Source organism: Rutidosis leptorrhynchoides, chromosome 8 (assembly GCF_046630445.1).
Source record: "Rutidosis leptorrhynchoides isolate AG116_Rl617_1_P2 chromosome 8, CSIRO_AGI_Rlap_v1, whole genome shotgun sequence".
Lineage (NCBI taxonomy): Eukaryota > Viridiplantae > Streptophyta > Magnoliopsida > Asterales > Asteraceae > Rutidosis > Rutidosis leptorrhynchoides.
In genome coordinates, this window is record NC_092340.1 from 247626004 (window position 1) to 247633317 (window position 7314).

Sequence of the window (7314 nt, forward strand, 5' to 3'; positions counted from 1 at the left end):
TGATATTGTCCTTCTTAATGCTTCGTCTTCCGAAACTTCCTCCTTTGTTTTGTATGACGGCTCAGGAGTCTCCTCACAGTCCTTCCATTGCTGTGGTTCCCGATTTACCTGAATGAAATCCGTTTTTTCATTCGGTATTCTCCTTAATAGAGGTAATGGGATTCCTTCTCCCAGTGGTGCTATAGTCGTGCTCATAGAATTACTTGAGGTGGTGAGAGATTGTGATTGACCATTTCCTATGGTCGAGCATGTGTCAAGATTCTCCTTGTATGGTGTGGGGAATAATTCCTTAAAAATATGATCTTTGCTGCATATCGCCATGGATTCCTCTAGATATTCGCCAATGAGTTCTTGAAGAGAATCAGTGAGACTACCATCTTCTTCCCTGGGGTGTTTCATAAGTTGGTCGATGTTGTACGTAACTTCTTCCTTACCAACCCTCAGTTTTAAAGATTTCTCATGTACATCGATCACAGCCTTGGTGGTGTTTAAAAACGGTTTACCAAGGATGAGCGGAACTTTCGTATCTTCTTCAATATCCATGATTACAAAATCGACGGGGAATGCGAACTTATCCACTCTTACTAGGATATCCTCAGCAATTCCTTGAGGGATTTTTACTGATCTATCCGCGAGTTGAATAGTCATTCGTGTAGGACTTAATTCATTATGTCCTAGCTTCTTAAAGAGGGAGTAGGGCATTAGGTTTACGCTAGCTCCCAGATATGCCAAAGCATTACTGATTTGGACATCTTGCAGGTAGCAAGGTACAGTGAATCTTCCTGTATCTCCTAACTTACGGGGAATTCCATGTTTAGAACTAATGAACACTCCTCACTTAGGGGTAAGCTAATTATCTCTCTTAATCGTTCTTTATTCGAAAGTAATTCTTTGAAAAATTTAGCACAGTTTGGCATTTCGACTAACGCATCTACTAAACGTATATTCAAGTGGAGGTTTTTAATTATATCCCAGTATTTAGAAAATTGAGTTTCCTGCCTTTCCTTCCTTAGTCTACGCGGAAAAGGTATTCGAGCTCTCGGAATAATCTCGGGGGTGATAGAGTTAACAGAATCCGGGGGATTTATAGGCTGATTAAGCATTATAGGTTCTATTTCGATAAGGTTTTGAGTAGGGGTTCCTCTATATTTGCGGGATTATCTACTTTTGTTTATTTCCCTCCCCTAGTTAAAACTAGGACATCAGACTCTTTGTATTCCGTCTCGAGTTTAACTGATAATTGTTGTACAGTAAGTTGAAAACTTTCTATTAATTTTTCAAAAATGGAGATCAGGTTATCAAACTTTTTTTGACATTCTATGACTTGAAGATTTATACTTTGTTGTTTCGTTATAAAATCAGCTAAGACTCTCTGAAAGTTTACGGAGGGTTTGTGTACTGGAAATATTATATTGAAATCCGAGCTATTTTGTTGTTTATATGCCCATCTAGTGTAATGATACCTTAGATTGGTTCTAGTAGCATCGGTGTTTATTTTAGCAGTAATTGAAAAGTTCTGAAGTGTAAGATTAAGATCTTCTAACCTTGATTCTAGCATCTTTAAAGCTTGTGTAGAAATATCTGGCTTAGCAGCTTCATTACTCCAGTCTTCCTCCCGTGTCGCAATCGTTTCTAGGAGATCTCATGCTTCCGTTGTTGTGCGCAGCATGAAGTTTCCTTGCAAAGCCATATCGAGAGTGGATCTATCGTTTTGGGTCAAACCATTGTAAAATGTGCAAAGTAGATCTGGTTGACCTATTGAATGATTTGGACAACTCCTAAGCATCTCCTTAAATATTTCCCATGCTGAACTTAATAGTTCATCATTTTATTGGCAGAAATTAACGATTTCATTCTTTAGACTGGTTTGAAGAAAAGGTGGATAGAAATTTGCCAGGAACTTTGTTGCTAATTCTTCCCATGAATGGATCGAGTTATAATCGAGTCCATCAAACCATAATAAAGCGTGTGCAGATAAAGAGTATTGAAAAATATGGAGTTTTAAAATATTTGAATCAGTTATCCCTTACTTTTAAGAGTTGACCAGACTGATGAACTTACTCAGATGAGAGTTCGCGTCATCATTCGGAAGTCCTTGAAATAGACATAAGGTTTTGACTAATTTGATAATGTGTGAATCAATTTCTGGGGTTTCTTCGGTAGTTAAAACGATTGGTCCGCCTCGATTTTCTATACACGGCTTTTGCATGGTAGCGAGAGTAACGCGGTTCTCCATTTTTAAATTTTCTATTTTATGAAAACGTAAAATGTAACTTTCAGATATTAATCTAAAAGGATCAAAAATTTAATTAAAACGGTTATATTTGAAATTCGGTCGCTAACCTTATCGATATAATAACCAATCCAGTTTTTTTTAGACAACTTCTTACCTAGGTGTCCAGAATAACAACGGAGAGGCAAGATCCTTTTGGTTCCAACATAATTGGAGACTGTTCGAAAAATCCAACAACCAAGTCCGTATATGTCATGTTCCTAAGACACCACCCTACAATATTCTTTGGTTGTGATCAAAACTTTCTCGATTAGAATATTCTATCCCCGGCAGCGTCGGCAAGAAATTAGTTTACACTACTGATATCGCTTAAAAAGTCGGTTACGTTCGTCGTGAAACGAGGTAGACAAGCGTGTCTCAGCAGGTCTCTAATTTTTTTTTTATTTTTAAGTGCGGGGCCAAAATCTTATTAGCACTTTAAAGGGTAGAAAGAGTACGTTAACCTAGGGTCGTGTTTTTAAATGGTTTAACGAATTGAATTTCAAATGGATAACCGTTCTTGGTTAAACTGTCTGGATAAAAGAGTAGTTTAAGTTTTATCTAACAAGTTCCTAAATACAGGTAAAGTAAAAAGGTGAATGAATACCGGAGTGTGCAGATCAAGGAAATGCTGTCCATGATATACGTTTAGGCTAGGGAAAGGTAGTCATGAGGATGAGCCTTTAAATACGATAGTATGGATCTGATCGGATGAGCCAATCGTACAGTCCTACCAGTCTTCGAACTCTCGGAGTTCTCTTTTAGTGAAGGTCGGCATGTCACTAGGGTTGTACTATCGGAATGTGTCTAAACCTCGGGGGTTATCCTTATTTAAGCACTACGTTGTGTCAGAAGTCGAGCTCTAATCCTAACCCTAGTTATCTGTTAGGAAACAGAATAACGACATACCGTGTCGAGTGGACACAGTCCAATAGGAGGGGACCTACTGGGCTAAGTTGGCAACAACAGTATAAACTAACTAACCTATCATCATCCTACAAAGATCCTACTACACTACTTATTATACACTGTTACAGTGCTACGCTGACGATGATACAGATAGAAATCTACCAGATGCACTCAATATATAGTAAGATCAGTCCTAAAGAAACAATCAAATAAGAACATGCAATGGGAGATGGAACATACAATTGGGTACAGCTAAGTGGATCATAACAGGCCCTAAGAGGTCTCCTTAGGTCAGTTATCAGGCATACTAGGTCATTCATGTCTCAATTCCTAGGTTCCGTGTCCCATAAGGTCAGGCCTCTCAGGAACACCGGCCATACCAAGTTCATAGATGCTTCGGGTACAGAATAAACGAAGGTCTTAGTCCTATGAAGTAGCTAATTCCATATGGGTGGACAAGTCTCACTCATAACCTAGGTTGGTCAATCCCTAAGATACTATCATACGAGCCTTACTATAGTCAGAGGTTCAACGTAACAACGGTAAACGTACTAAAAAGTCATAACTACTCTAGCCTAGGTTTCTATCATGGCAACATATGAATACTTTAAGCTATCATGGTAATATCATAATGCATATTTCAAACATGGATAATAACACATATTTAAATATAACAGGAAAGCGTTTAGATTAACTACTATTGAAAAAAGAATTGAAAAGTAAAAAATGAGTGTGTCTTCAAATGGAGGGAAATGGCTCTATTTATAGGGCTCCTGGACTGGCAGGCCATTTATGGCAGGCCGTCCAATTTCTTGGCAGACCGTCCAATTTCTTGGCTGGCCATTTAATTAGCCCGTTTAATTGGTAGTTGGGCCGTCCATTTTAAAGGCAGCCCGTTTAATCAGCCCGTTTAATTGGCAGGCCATCTTCAATCAGGCAGGCCATCCACCATAGTGTGGCAGGCCGTTTTTCTTCATCACTAGCAGGCCTTTTTATTGAGCGTCTTCTGATATTTTGCCATTTTCGCTCTAGATTCTTCGTTTTAAGTTTGTTTTCTTCGATTCTTTTTTGCATTGCCTTTGTAATTACTAAACCTACAAATGAAGCAAATACTTGCCACTTTTAGCGAAAAAGTTTGAACCTTTATGGTTTTTGGGCTTAATTTCGGGGGTAAAAACGTGACTTTTTGAGCGATATCAGTGGCGGATCTTGAACACTATCGGAGTTGGGTGAGAGGTGAACATGACATAATTTATCGTGAAAATCTAATGATTATAACGTAAAATATAAATTTACTTTGTCTCCTAAGACATTTACGTATTTGTCAATCAATTAGAATAGTAAATAAACTATAAAGTACATCGGACGGGCATGTTACGATATATTGAAATTTGTACCACTTTGAGTTAGTGCGTTAAGATTTTAAATCAATTAAGTTAGAGTCGGTATATGATTCCAGATAGGATACTTTAAGACAGTGACATATCGTAAATTCTGCAAGCCTTCATCATTTTGATTATATCTTTTTCATACGAACTTAAGTTTAGGCTACAAACTACATTAACTATGGAGTAAAACCACCGAGACGTTGTCTGAGTGGTATACACGAGGGGGGCGGCCAGTTTGTCCTTAGCGAGTAGGCGCATGTTCGATTCCAAGGGCTGTGATTTAATTGGTACCGTCATCAATTAGCTTCTCAGAAGGGGGTTTTTCCAACCTTCAACCGTACTGCAAGGGTTGTTGCGATTTGAGTTTTCTCTTAACGCGTGTATGAGTGGCATATGAACGCAAAGGTGGTTAAGTCTTCTTTGGGTGATTCCGATGCTGCCCTTCAAAAAAAACTAGGGATTAAAATTTCTTAGGTAGCCAAGAGCCTTCTTTGCCATCATCAAATTCCACAATTAACTTTAGTACCGTCGTTAAGATGAATAAATATAAACTAGTGAAATGACCCGTGGAACCACGGGTTTGTTTAAACGAAACAGCTTAATAATATGTTTTAGGTATTAAGTGAACGTAAATGCTAAAGTCATGTAGTTTAATGACCCGTGGAACCATAGAGTCCGGCTAAAAAATCGTCAGCTTAACATTTCATCAAACACCTAAAATGCATATTAAACAATCCACATCCAATCATAAGAGATAATATTGGTTGTCATTTTATTTTAAAAATGTAAATTAAAATATAAATTTAGAATTAGTTTCCTTCTACCTAGCTTTTATACCTTCTCGTACTCAATTCAAAATAATTAATTAGCATAATTCAAAATTATTTAATTTTAATAATTAAAATAATTATTAATAAGATTTAATAATAATTATTAATTAATAAGATTTAATTTTAATTCAAAATTATTTATATTAATGACATCACCCACAGTGCTTAGATTTTTTTTTTTTTTGATTTTTTCTTAAATAAGGAATTAGCCTAATAATGACATTATCATTATAAGATTTTAATATTAACTATAGAAGATAGATAGATAGATATATCGTATATATAATGATAACTATAACAACCCTCATTTTTCCACTCTGTAATGACTATAATGCCCCTAGGGTTTCATTGTTGATTCGTACTTTATATTAGGGTTGTTATCCGGACATATTAAATGAAGTAATTAATACTCGTAATTAATGAACTAAACCCTAATCATTTAGTGTAAACCCTAAACATTAAATGTAAACCCTAACCCTCATTTTTCCACTCTGTAATGACAATAATGCCCCTAGGGTTTCATTGTTGATTCGTACTTTATATTAGGGTTGTTATCCGGACATATTAAATGAAGTAATTAATACTCGTAATTAATGAACTAAACCCTAACCCTAATCATTTAGTGTAAACCCTAAACATTAAATGTAAACCCTAACCCTAATAATAATAATAATATTATTATTATTAAATGTATATATTACGTATTAAAATGTATCTAATCTATACTAATGTAAATAAAATATAAATAAAATATAATTAAGAGTAAATTTATAAAATCATTAAGTAATGGGTTACAAATGTAAATTTGTAAAAGAAAAATATAAATATATATGTATATACCGAAATATATATAAATATATATTAAATTAGGATAATTAAATAAAAGAAAATAAAATACAAGATATTCTAGATTGTTCCTTTTTAATAAAGAAATAAAATAAAACAAAAAAAGAAAAAGGCCTAAAGTCGGCCGAATAAAAAAAGAAATTAAGTTGTATTTTTATAAGGAATGTAATTTCTTGTTCATCAAGTATTTTTCAAGTATAAATACACCCCTAAAGCTCATTATTTTTCATCACAAAATTTTGGAAACTTCTTTCATAAACCCTAAAATTTAACTTGTAAGTTTTTTTTTCTTTTCTTCTTTCTTTCTTTCAATTTTTTTTTTCTTTTCTTTCTTTTTTTTTCTTTCGGCCGAAACAAAACAAAACAACAACAACAACAATCTTTTTTAATTGTTACAATCTTAGTTAAATCCAAATTTTTACATGATAATTATTAAAATGATTAATAAGTTTTATAAAAATTTATTTTATAGAAAATTAATTCATTTTTGTATTATTTTTAATTTTGTTTGTGTTTATTCTCGGCCGAACATAAACATATATAATAATTATGTATTGAGTTTAATAAATTATAAATTGTACATGTTAATTATTAGTAAGTAATATGAGATCTAGGAAAAATAATTTTTCTGATTTTTAATACTTTTTTATATTTTAAATAATTAAAATAGTTTGTTTAATATATATATATATATATATATATATATATATATATATATATATATATATATGGTATACGCATATATTTATAAAAGAAATAGGAAAAAAGGCTATTTAAATTATAAAAATATTTTTTCAGTAAATTATGATATTTAACTTAATTAATTAGCTTCGTAACTAATTTATAAAAATTAAATTCGAATTATGTGTTATTTAATACTAAAAACAAGGTGAAATTCTAAATAAAAATATATACAGTAAATAAAAATATATAAGTAATTTTTATGAGTTTATAAACTTTTTCTAGATCTGAGAAAATTATAAAAATTAATTTATGGGTCGAATTATTAATTATTATGTAATTAAACATTATTATTATGTAAATATAAGGTAAATAAGGAAATAAATAT

General features: G+C 33.0%; 1 non-coding gene across 1 annotated transcript; it reads left to right on the top strand.

Annotated features, from left to right (window-relative positions):
* The first annotated feature begins 1757 nt into the window (after nt 1–1757).
* LOC139865308 (small nucleolar RNA R71) lies at nt 1758–1864 on the top strand. Its single transcript, XR_011764836.1, has one exon. It is a non-coding gene; the product is annotated as a small nucleolar RNA R71 (small nucleolar RNA).
* Nucleotides 1865–7314: the final 5450 nt, after the last annotated feature.